We start from the raw sequence: 12,284 nt of genomic DNA on the forward strand, positions 1-12,284 counted from the left end.
TTTTTTATGATACCTTTTAAACGAAACATTTGACATAATTTTTACAACAACACTTTCAATTACTATTTTTTTATTTTAATAAGATAATCAAAAAGTCATAGTCCAAAATCTTAAAACAGCATTTGATCTTTAAAGAAAAAAAAAATCCAAAATGTGCTTCCTGAAAGCCTTAGTATATATGTGTGTATATATATGTGTGTGTATGCATGCATATATATGTCACTGCAATTGGATTTGCTTCTTAGAACATTTTCTGAAATTTTCTTTATAGATGTAAATTTTGCCTAAATTCCTGGGCCTGTTGTCTCCCATTGGCCAACCCTAGACCTTCATAGATGCCTTGTTAATAGAGAGCACTACTGCTCAAAAATTTAACTGGAGTTTAAGCTGTTTGAAAGTGGTCCTAGATTTATTACAATCCCTTAAACAACTTTCAAAAATACATGTAATTTCTAACACAATACTTGACATATTTTTTTCTTGCCTGTTCATATGGTTCATTTATTTTTTCATGAGAAGAATAGGAATATTTACAGGATATGTTCAGAGCCTGTTTAATAAACCATCATACCAGGGAATTGTACATCAAGAGAACACTTCCTTCTTAAGTCATTCCAAGAGGTATGACAGTGATTCTATCACAAAAAGGAATACAACATATCCCAAATATATATTCAACAAATATAGAATGCTTGATTTTTGCAAGACTGGACAGACAGTAGCTGTATAATATTAGAACCTAATTTTATTTCTACCAAAGAATGGCAATTTGCTTTATGATCTACCACCTTTGCATGCCAGCTAAGGCATGATAAACGGTAAAATGAAGCCCCAATTTCAGCACTTCTCTTCCACATCATCCAGTAGTAACATGACGTGAAGTCTCATATAGTTCTCATAAAGTCTCTCTTATAGCAGCCTTCCAATACCAAAAGGAGACCTACAAGAGAGGTGGAGAGGGATTTTTTACAATGGCACGTTGTGATAAGACAAGGGGTAATGATTTTAAGCTTAAGAAGGGTAGATTTAGATTAGAGCATGGTGAGGCATCAGAACAGGTTGCCTGGAGAGGTTGTGGGTGCTCCATTCTGGACTTGTTCAAGGCCAGGCTGGATGGGACTTTGAGCAGCCAGGTCTAGTGGAAGGTGTTCCTGCCCATGGCAGAGGGATTGGAACAAGAAGACCTTTAAGGTCCCAACCCAAACAGTTTTATGATTCCATGATTTTATTAGCACAGGCTGCCCTGTTTTGAAAACATGACTCATGTTTTAGTTGCTGTACTGTCTTTAGCCAATGTACATCAAAGGCTCACATAATACAATAGCCAACGAGCTCTATCTTGCTAAAGCAGAGAAAACTGCATTGCTCCTGTGCAATGTTGGTAAGATCTGGGAAAAGAGATTCTTTTTGTGTTGAATTTCTACATTGGAAACATTTCCACACTAAAGTTCAGAGTGAGGCACCAGCATTTGCCACAACTTTACTGAAACTTTAGTCAAGGAAATATATTCAAAGTGGTATAATCTCCTTTAAAATATTTATTTCAGTGTATACTTTTCATTCTTATTTGTAGAAATTAATATGAACCAACAATCAGATATCCAGAGCAACATAATTCTTAACATTTCCTTCATCCCACGCTCAGTAATCACCACACATGGACCAACCTTTCATGCCTGCTTTCCATCCCTTCCTTCAACTCCTCAAAAGGAGTAAAGAACAGAGATGTTTTCCAGCACACCCCAAGGGAGAAAATGAGGCTAGACTGAGGACAGGAGTAACTTCTAAGGTTGAGGACACATAAAAATCCATTTTCTTCCAGCCCCAGAACTCACAGATGTTTTTCTGCAATTTCAAGTCTTCCACAATGGGCACTGAGATACAGTGTTCTTAGTGCTGAGTAAAGCACAACCCATCTATTTCTTCATGCCAAATGTTGCTATAGGAGGCATGTTTGTTTAGATTGGCCAGGTCATCTGAATAATTGAGTTTCATGATATTTGTATTCCTCACCAGGCTAAGAAATATGCAAACTCTAAAGAAAAAATTATGATAACCTTACTATTACTTACTTGTATTTTTTGTTTTTACCCTTTTATTGTTTTTATATCTTCAGCTAATGAAAAAAGTACTTTTCAAATAGTATTCATGTAAGCAAAATCCCTCTGGCTCATCCAGGTTTGTCTTTGTCCTCTTAACTTGAACTGCTCCATCTTTGCTACATATTCTCAGAACATTAATGACAAACTACTATTATAGCTAGAATAAAATTACCTGCTGATACCAAGGTACCAATCTTAGATTATTGGATTTGTTCATGCTGGAACTTAGTCCCACTGTATTTCATCTGCCCTCTTATCAAGGTATCTCTGCAGAAACCAGCATCAACACTGCCAATGCCAACAAAAATTCTCCAAAGTATATCTGGACAATATTTATTCTCACAAAATGTTTGAGGTGGAGATCTGTGAATGACTCTATCCAGAAGAGCATGAAAATCAAGAATATCATCAGCCAATTTGCCTTTCACCTCATGCTGTTTTTTTCTCCTAAGTCTCACAGCTGGAATCTGCTTAGATAGATACAGTTGTTAGGGATTTACAGGAAATGCCAAAACATTGTATGGCATCACAGTCTATATCAAATCTCTTGAAATATTTCCAAAAGAGTAGAATCTTTGCTTTTTCTCAGCACTAAAGATGGGCTTCAGCTTTTGCAAGCCCTGTTTGAGTGTCTATATCGTAACTCAGGACCCAGAGAACAGTTTTTCTTCTTTTATCCACTGATTTCCAGTTGATATTCAATCTAGCTTCTAGGAATCCCATGTGTAAGAGTGAAATGACTACAACGAGACTTATAACATGTTTTTCTACCTATATAGCCCAGAAAACAAACTTCAAATATGTGAAGCAAAGCACATGTCTTCGATGTTGACATTGTTTACCTTCTGTGTCTGTCTTACACAGCAAATATATGATTCAAACACTAAGTTTAAATCCAGGCAGACAGAGACATACTTATGACCCCAAAAAAATTTCCTACATCTTGATCCACTTAATATCCTTATAAAGACATTATAAATTAAAATATATTTATTTCTAAGCTAGATTTTTATCCACTTAACATATTTATCATAAACATTTATTATAAATCTTACACAGCTTAAGATAACTTGCAAACAAAAACATACTAGCCTCCCTTTCAGAAACATAAAAATAAACCATCACTATATGTTGGCCTGAGTTAACACATAAACACTTCCATCTTTCCTCACTGCCTAGTGCCTCATCCTCAACAGGATCTTTTCCCTACCTCTGCTGCCTTCCAATGGCTCTACTGCCTTTCAGCTGTTACCTACCCTTTCAGCATTTGTTTTTTCTTCTAGGATCTTTGGCATTCCTTTACCTTTATTAGTAAGTCTTGCTCTACTCTTATTTGCCTGATTTACTTTATAATGAACCTTGAGAGTTTAGGTTAAAAGCTGCTTTCCCAGCTTCCCCTCTCATTCATTGATTTGAGCTATATCTTTACAGAGGAAAAGAAAATGAGCTCAGTTTCTGGAATATTTCCAAATGGACTAACATTGCAAAAGTTCAGATATCTCAAATTCTTGATCTGCTAGTCCTCACTGTTATTTCTTTGCCATTCTTTGCCTAAAAAACGCCATTTCTTTGCCCACCACTCTGAGTATGACATCATTTCTTATATGATTCAATGGAAACATCACAGTGTCATTATTCAAAATGTGTAGCATAACTGCGAACTTCTTTCAATGTTTCCTTCAACACTTCTGTTTCCTGCATTCACTTGGAAATATCCACCATCCTAACAAGAAAACCCATCTCTAGATTTGTCTCTTCCTGGTACCTGAGTGAATGGCTGTGAATGGTGTATGATAGCTGATACCTGCATGAATGGTTCTTTCAGATTACAGGTAAGATAAACTTTTTGGAGAGCAAGCACAAAATTTTTTGCTAACAGAAGTATATGAACATCATAACTCCCCTGATGAAACTCAGCAAGGATTCATTATGCAGACAATACAAGCTATTATAGCAGAAAAACAAAATTAGCTCTTATATCATTCAACTGAGCCTGTGCCAAAACAAGAAGTAAATCACTGAAGTTGTGTATAATGCATGAGGTATACAATATTGTTGAAAATTGATTTTTTTTTAATGATAAAATGGAATTGGCACAGAAGTGATATGTAATTTTAAATTCTTAGCCTAATAACATTGCTAATTTTAATTGCTATTAGAAGAACCTTGTTTTCCTCTAAGGCATTATGTAAAGAATCATTCTAGCTCAAATATGCATGGGAAATGTTTAAGGGCCATTACAGAAACAACAATGAATATCAAAGCAACAGCACTAAACCAGCAAATATCTCGAGCTGTGATGCCAGGACTTGGCTGTTTAGCTATCAAGCAGACATTAACAGATGACAGATAAGTTATTATTCAACAAAGTTGGATGCAAAAAGCTTAGATGCATCCAAACAATAATATAAAATACAATCTAAAATTTGATGAATGGGAAAAACTACACATAACATAAAAACATAATTTCTATGTAATATTCTTAATTAGGAAATACTAACATTTCGGCATGCAAGGTTTTAGCAGCAGTTTGGAATTCAATTTATGAAACTGAGTCCCACACATTTACATATAATTGTATCTGTGCAAAAGATGCCAGCATGTGCTGAGAAGAGGCTTTGGCTCAGAGTGGAGGGAACTGCACAAAGGCCACCACATCCTCTGTCTTGCCTAGACACTTTTCAGCTCAGAATCAGAACTGTCCTGTGTAACAATAGCAAGAGCCAGGAGTTCTCATCGCCTTCCAAGAGGTGACCTCTGCAGGAAGGCAGAAAGGTCTGTAGAGGCACACCCCTTTCCTCTCCTGACCTCAGGAAAGCCCTGCTCATGGATGAAATGACATTGGCGAAGGACAATGCATGGGATTCCAAAAGTAGTGCCTGCCAGACATACCAACACATGGATAAAATGGAGTGCTTTGCAATCGGTGGGGATTTAGCACATCTAACTGGAATATATGCAATTGCAGAGAAAAAGGAAATTCTGCATGTAAGTAGGATGCAAGTTAAGTGTGACTCAATGAAACATATTATGTTACTCTAGCAAAATTAGGGAGGCATAAACATTGAACTAAAACCAGTGGAGAGATACAACTAGAAAGATATTTAGTAGTGTTGAAGATAAAAGCAGATTCTGTGTTCACTGAGAACAAAGAAGCAAATGAAAAGCAAAAATATTTTTAAGCGAATTTTATAAGCATATGTATCTATTCCATAGGGATAGGATTCAGAATGAACCATTGTCCTGGGGTACAATGCAAAAATGTGTATTCTATCACCATCTGTTAAAATGTGGGAGGGGTGGTGATCCTTATCTCTGTGGGAGATATCCTCTGCTGATGTGCCATCTGATAAGATGGGGGGGATGATCATCGTTATCTATTCACAACCCATCCTTCCTCCAGAAGATATATTCCGTTAATGGGCCATTAAATCCTATTGTGTGACTGATAAGATTACATCATCCCATTGGGAGATGCCCCAACCAGGGGCAGGAGCCAAGCCTTTCCTACCTAGATAAAAAACTGGGGTTTGGGACCCGAGGGCAGACCTTTCTACTGGATCCCAGAGGAAAGTCGGACCTTTTTCCACATCATTGCTGGATCTTCGGAGGAAAACTGCACCTTCTACAGGAGCACTGCTTCAACAGAACCACATCTGTCATCCAGGAGGACTGCAGCCACCATTTATACAGACTGTGACCAACACCCTGACTGACAGGGTGTCAGGTTGTATTTCTGACTGTGTTGGTGGTTGTTTCTTTTATATTATTGCATGTATTTTATTTTTTTCTCTTTTCTCCTATTAAATTGTATTACTGACTTGGAGTCTCGCACTGGTTTTACTTTCAAACCAACACAACCATGTAACCAAATCCAGCAACAAAATCTTGGTCATTGTGACAGCACAGACTAAAATGCCTTTTCTGTATTTTCTGCACGTGTATTATTAAATGAGAGAATAAGCAAGAGAAAAAGAATACAAAACAGAGTCCAACTCCATAGTCAAGGCAGTCTCTAATAAAGGACCTCATTTGTACTATTCTGCATTATAAACTCAGAGAACTATCCAAAGTAGACAGATTTTAGGGTAATTTGTAAATCAATCACTTTCTTGTTAACACTGTTATGAAGAACACTTTGGACATTACACAAACATTTGCGCAAAACAACTAATTTGGGTTTAAAAGCAGAGAAGTTGCCTATAGGCAAACAAAAATGCAGGCCATATGTACAACAATTGAGCAAAATGAATAACTATATTGAGTTAATCTACAATCAATTAATAATAATTTAATTTGAAGTAAAACTATAGTTTAAAATACCCATGAGACATGTAGGTGGTAGAATTTTTGCTATATGCTCCATGTCCTCACTGGCAGGAACAATTTGGTCATAAAAATTACATTTTAGTAATGATATTCAGTAATAGACATTTAATTACAAAACAAGGAGGTAATGTAAAAGACATAATGACAAGTAAGAACAGAAATCCTGCATCATAGTCTGAAAAAGAACAAGTAGAAAACAGAAGTATAAAAATTAGTAGCCACAATACTTAATTTTGAAATATTTGAAGGAGTGAGAACAAAACTGAGTAACGGCAGAAACACTTTTTTTCTAATGAAACAATACAAGTCTTTTTGCAGATGCAAGGACAAAAAAAAGTTTAGACTGACCTGGATTAAATACAATATTCTTAGGCTGTAAAAACATGGGGTTTATTGTAATATGGATTTTGTGTATAAATGCAGACTGATTTGTAAGAGCAGGAAAAGAAGTCTGTATGCTAACTCATTAATTGCTTGCCAAGTGATAACTTGGAATTGTAGTCAGCTATTTCAAAATGTTTTTAAGGAAAGGTCACTTTTGTTGTTTGACTTGGACATGCGTATTTTCTGTCATTCTTTGTTGCTCAGTGTTTTGCATATTTCATAGGAATATAAGGTTGAAAGTCCTCCCTCCCATTTAGTCACTAAATACATTCCCTGCTGGCAAAGACAACCATGTGAATAGTTTGCTATCATTCAGTTATTATTAGATACATTAGACAGCTTCCTTTTTCCTTTTTAATAATATTGTCCAGGGAAGCTCTGTAATTCTCATTATGTTAGGTTCACTGCCAATGCTCATGAACAAAGGAGAAAGACATACAATAAAACCAAAACCACATGTGAATTTCTGGCCTGACCTGAAGTCAATGGGTGCTGTGACATTTGTTTGGATTTCACCCTGCAATTATAGAAAGGGAGTGTTCTCACTCTTTAGGGCTTTTCTCATTTAGCCATCAGAAACTTGAGAGCAAGGATGGGAATGTAAGGCTGGATTCACAAAGAAATTAGAGCTCAGGATCTACACACTGAATGTAGAAGTCACCTACCTGGAGCTTTTCAGTAGATCATTGCACCAGAAAAGTCTGAAGTTTACAGCTATCTAAAAAAATAAAATAAAATTTCGGTCTGGAGCACACCCAGAATACATATGTCCTCAAAGGAATTCCCAAGTGATAGAAGTACCATTTCTTTCTCCTCTGTGAGGCCATACATGATTGGTGTTCTTTGACAAAAATAATCCTCAAACATTTTCTTTTAAAAATTAAGGGGAAAAAAAGTGCCGTGTCTTTTGTCCTTAGCTTTTATTGTCCTCGTATGTCTGTGACACTCAAGGTTAACTCTCAGGAGGACTTGAACTACCTTACCTGCTTCCCAAGGGCGTATGTTCTCACCGTGTCTCAAATAAGCAAGAGTAAAATTATATCAATTAGTCCTAGTAAACTGTATCACTCTACAAACAGAATTTCTAGAGGAGTACAGAGACTGTAGAGATTTAAAACGTCTAAGTCCATCAATTACTTCACAAAGCATGAAAAAGTTTCATCAGAAGAATTTATAAAACCCACACTCAACTCTCCCTGCACTGCCACCTACAAAGACAGAAGAATGAGTCTGAATGTGACAGTGAGTGTTTCACAAAACTGAATAAAATTGTAGTGGATCTGTTGGTCTCCTGCTTTAGGGATTTCTGAGAATGGGCATCTAATTTTGTCAGGAGAGAGATAGCCTTAGCTTTTTTAGAGAGTAAGGCTCATGCTCACTTGAGATTTCTAATTGTGTTTGTGTGCTCTCATAGACCCCACTCTTGCACACCTCATTCTCCATACATATATTATGATTGCTTAATGGTTGATTTATCCACCCTGAAAAGCTGATCCCTGAAAATTCTTTAACTGATAGAGAACACAGACACAGAGAATAAGAGGAATCAGAATTCCTCCCTGTCACTCAGCAGCTCTAGGTTACTTATCTTACCAATTAAATGGGATATAATACTGCCAGTGTGAAACTGGACTGTTAAAATAGTTTCCTGGAGAATAGTACTTTTGGAACTTGTATAAATGTCCTTGCATTCATGAAAACATGGAGTTGATGAAGCACTTCTGGATTGAAAATCAGTATTTCCCTTACAAATGATAAGTCCTGCAGACTCTGCTAAACAATTGCAAGATAAGCAAAAAATGTCAGCTTGAAAACACTTGAATTGACAGGTTACAGTAAAAGTTGCTTACATCTGCTGTCTTCTGAACACAAAGTGTTCACTTTCCAAACGACAGTGATTTTTCTTAGACATTTCATTATGTTGTGCATTGTTGTTGCTGAAAGGACAGAGTTCCCAACCTTCACCCTTGTGAGTTTTCAATTTTTCTAAGGATGTCACAATTTTTTTAAAAAAAGCTCCATAATCACACCTGAACTTCATGTCCCATGATTTTATCTCTACTCTGGACATCTTGACTCTTGATCTCTTTTTTCTACCTTAATTAAGTGGAAAACAATCACTCAGAGTAGTAAGCGATCTGGAATGCTTCCATACAAAGATGTGGAAACAGGAAGGTTTTTTCTCTGCCTGGCTCTCACTTCTCTTGCTTCAAAGTACAACCTAGATAAATTGTTTTCTGCTCTCTGTCCATCACATAATATTTGAGAGCATGTCAGTCTCCTGTAGCCTTACTGTACTGGCACACACAGGCTGTTTCAATGGTTACAAGAGCTGGCAGAGCAAAATTTACAGTGAAGAATAGTCAAGAGAAGGAGGTTTTACAGGGGCATGTAGTGGAAGGACAGGGAGGAGTGGCTTTAAACTGAAAGAGTGTAGATTTAGATTAGATATTAGGAAAAAATTCTTTTCTGTGAGCATGGTGAGGCATTGAAACAGGCTGCCCTGAGAAGTCGTAGATACACCGTACCTGGAAGTCTTCAAGGCCAGGTTGGATGAGGTTTGGAACAACCTGGGATAGTGGAAGGTGTCCCTGCCTATGGCAGGGGGTTGAAATTGGATTATTTTTAAGTTCCTTTCCAACCTAAACTGTTCTAAGATTCTATGATTCTATGACATGCAACAGAGCTAAAACATTGTCACGAACAAGACACCTCAAACATGGACATAGCAAATACATTATCAAGCCCTCCCTACTTGTGTTGAAATTATATAATATTTTGTTCTCCTAATCAAATAATCCTTTTCAATGCTGCATCTTAAAAACAAACAAACAAACAAACAAAAAACAAAACACAAAAACCCCAGCAACAACAAAAAAAGTCAATTGTCAGCTACTGTTTCATTAAATTATAACTTTGAACAGACTGTTCTTCCAAAAAGCAAATAAGGGGGTGGAGATGATTTGTAAGATATAAATACAATAGCGCTCCTTATGGCTAATATGTTAATTTGGTATGCTGGCATGTGCCTCATTTAAACACTTCCAAACACTTTTAAGCACTTATGAAAACAAACAGGATATCGTTTTTTTCAGAAAGCAAAAAGGAAAGGCTGAAAGACTGTATTTCATTATCACCAAACCAGAAGGTGCAAAACTGGTACAATGCAGAAGTCAGAAGAGTTGCTGTGATCTAGGTTTCTGAGAAGCAATCTGCATTTACCAGATACAGTGATGGGTTGAACTGGATCTTTTTCCTGTAGTGATGACACACATTCCCCCTCCCCAAAGGAACAAAAACACTTTTATATTCAAAGATGTCCGCTTTCCTTAGAAAACTGAATCCTTTGGGTTTATTACCAGCAAACTCAAAGTGATTCAACCAGCAAAAAGGAAATTTTAAGAAGTATAAAAGATTCCATTTACCTTCTCTACCTTGGAGAGGGGTCTTTTTGTGCCCTGCCTTTGTGACAGCCAGCTCAGTGGCCTTCAGAACTGAAGAGAACTGTACAGTCTCCTGTGAATTCCATGAACTCATAAAATCATTTCGTTTGGAAAAGACTTTTAGGATGACTTAATCCCACCGTGAACCCAGTACTTCTAAGTCCACCACTAGACCATGTCCCTAAGTGCCACACCTACACACCTTGTAAATATCTCCAGAGATGGTGACTCCGCCACTTCCCCAGGCAGCCTGTTCCAGTGCTTAACAATTTCAGTGAAGAAATTCTTCCTAATAGCCAATCTAAATCTCCTCTGGCATAATTTGAGGCCATTTCCTCCTGTCCTATCACTGTTACTTGGGAGAAAAGACAAACACACACCTTGCAACAGTTTTTTGTAGGCCACCCTTTTACCTTTTCCCAAGGTAGCAACAATCCAGACAACTTCTGTTGGTAAAAGTCTCTTAATATTTTAAACTTGTACAAGGAAAAGAGAGAAAATAATTGTTGGAAATAGTACAAATCACTAAAGGTTGTTACAAATTAAAACCAGTATTAAATGGCTGGAGATAATCATTCATATACACGACAAAGGACAGATGTCACCCTCCCTAATTTTTGAAGTACCTTTCATATCGTGAGAGTTGCAGATCAAGTGAAGAAAAGGCTGTCACACCACTGTCCAGCACAAGCATCAAGGTCTATGTTTGCATCAGTCCTGTTGATCAACACAGTTTTGATTATTTCTTCTAGCAAAAGTGAAGCCTTTGGTCAGCAGCCTTTGCTCTCTCTGCACCAACAATGTAGATCCACCTGCAGGAAATCTCTACCAGCACAATCAGAGGAGACCAACTTTTTGACCACCTTTTTTATGTCTATTACCCTTATCACTGTTTGGCCTGCATCTTCCAGTGAGTGCTGCCACTCAACAGATGAACCTAATTACTGTATTTGGGGTTATTTTCAGTTAAAAGTGTCCTTCTCACTGGCCACCAGTATAATGTGCTATGCAGTGTGTCCTACAGAACAATACATTGGGATTTTTTGACACAAACAGGTACAGGACATATGTCCTGGCAGACAAAATCAGATTCAGTGCAACCCTCTGCCAAACTTTCTGGGAGATACCCTAAAGCTAATTATCAACTGAGCTTGGATTTAAATTTGGGTGAAATAATTGCCATCTTCTGAATGTAGGTGGACATGATGGCTCATCAAGGAAAATGAGGGCCAGAAATGGAAATAAGGAGCAAGCAAGATGTAGAGTGTAAGAATACCTTCATGTTCACCAACACTAATGAGAGCCTTCGCCATACCCACGATGTAAATTCATACTCTACGAGAAAACCTAAGTAGTGTTCACTATTGCTGTCACACATCTCTCTCTGATCGATTCTTGCAGCCCTTGGACAGGTTGGTAAAATCCCAGGACACCCTAGGGAAGAAGGGCAGAGACCAGCAGGCTGTCCCATCCCTTTCCACCACCCCAGTCAGGAGAAGACACAGGCTGATTCTTGGCAGGAATTTCCTTTCATGAGTGGGAAGAAATTAATGTGTTCCCCCTAATGACATATTCCCTCTTTCCACCCCAAAGAACCCTACAAAAGGCCATAACGAATGCAGACCTTCAACTATTCAGTTTCCAAAATCATAACTCCGGCCCTACATTCAATCTTAATTATGTTTAATTAGATATGGCCTCTAATGCTAATAATATCTTTAAGAAATTGCCCTTCCTAAACTCAAGTAGACAAAGGCAAACAAAAGAGGAAAACATACTGTAGTTTTAGCTTTAGATTTCTAAGTTCTAAATTTACTTCCAACTCTGAATCTAAACCTAATTATTAGCTGGAGTCCTTTCTACTGCTCTCCCCTATATTATGTTATAATTCTTGAAAACTATTATTTTATGCTAATTTTTACTATAAATAAATATGAATTCTGCCTGTCTTTGTAAATCACACAAAGTGCAAATCCTAACACAAAATTTAATTATATGAATGAATTGAAGGAAGACCAGAAGTAAA

The 12,284-nt window shown here is 37.2% G+C and overlaps 1 long non-coding RNA gene across 1 annotated transcript; it reads right to left on the reverse strand.

Annotated features, from left to right (window-relative positions):
* Positions 1-41: 41 nt before the first annotated feature.
* LOC106851272 (uncharacterized) lies at positions 42-10,988 on the reverse strand. Its single transcript, XR_015807481.1, has 3 exons — positions 10,885-10,988; positions 7,481-7,533; positions 42-940 (listed from the first exon to the last, which is right to left on the reverse strand). It is a non-coding gene; the product is annotated as an uncharacterized LOC106851272 (long non-coding RNA).
* Positions 10,989-12,284: the final 1,296 nt, after the last annotated feature.

The sequence above is a fragment of the Sturnus vulgaris genome, chromosome 1 (assembly GCF_052056855.1).
Source record: "Sturnus vulgaris isolate bStuVul1 chromosome 1, bStuVul1.hap1, whole genome shotgun sequence".
Lineage (NCBI taxonomy): Eukaryota > Metazoa > Chordata > Aves > Passeriformes > Sturnidae > Sturnus > Sturnus vulgaris.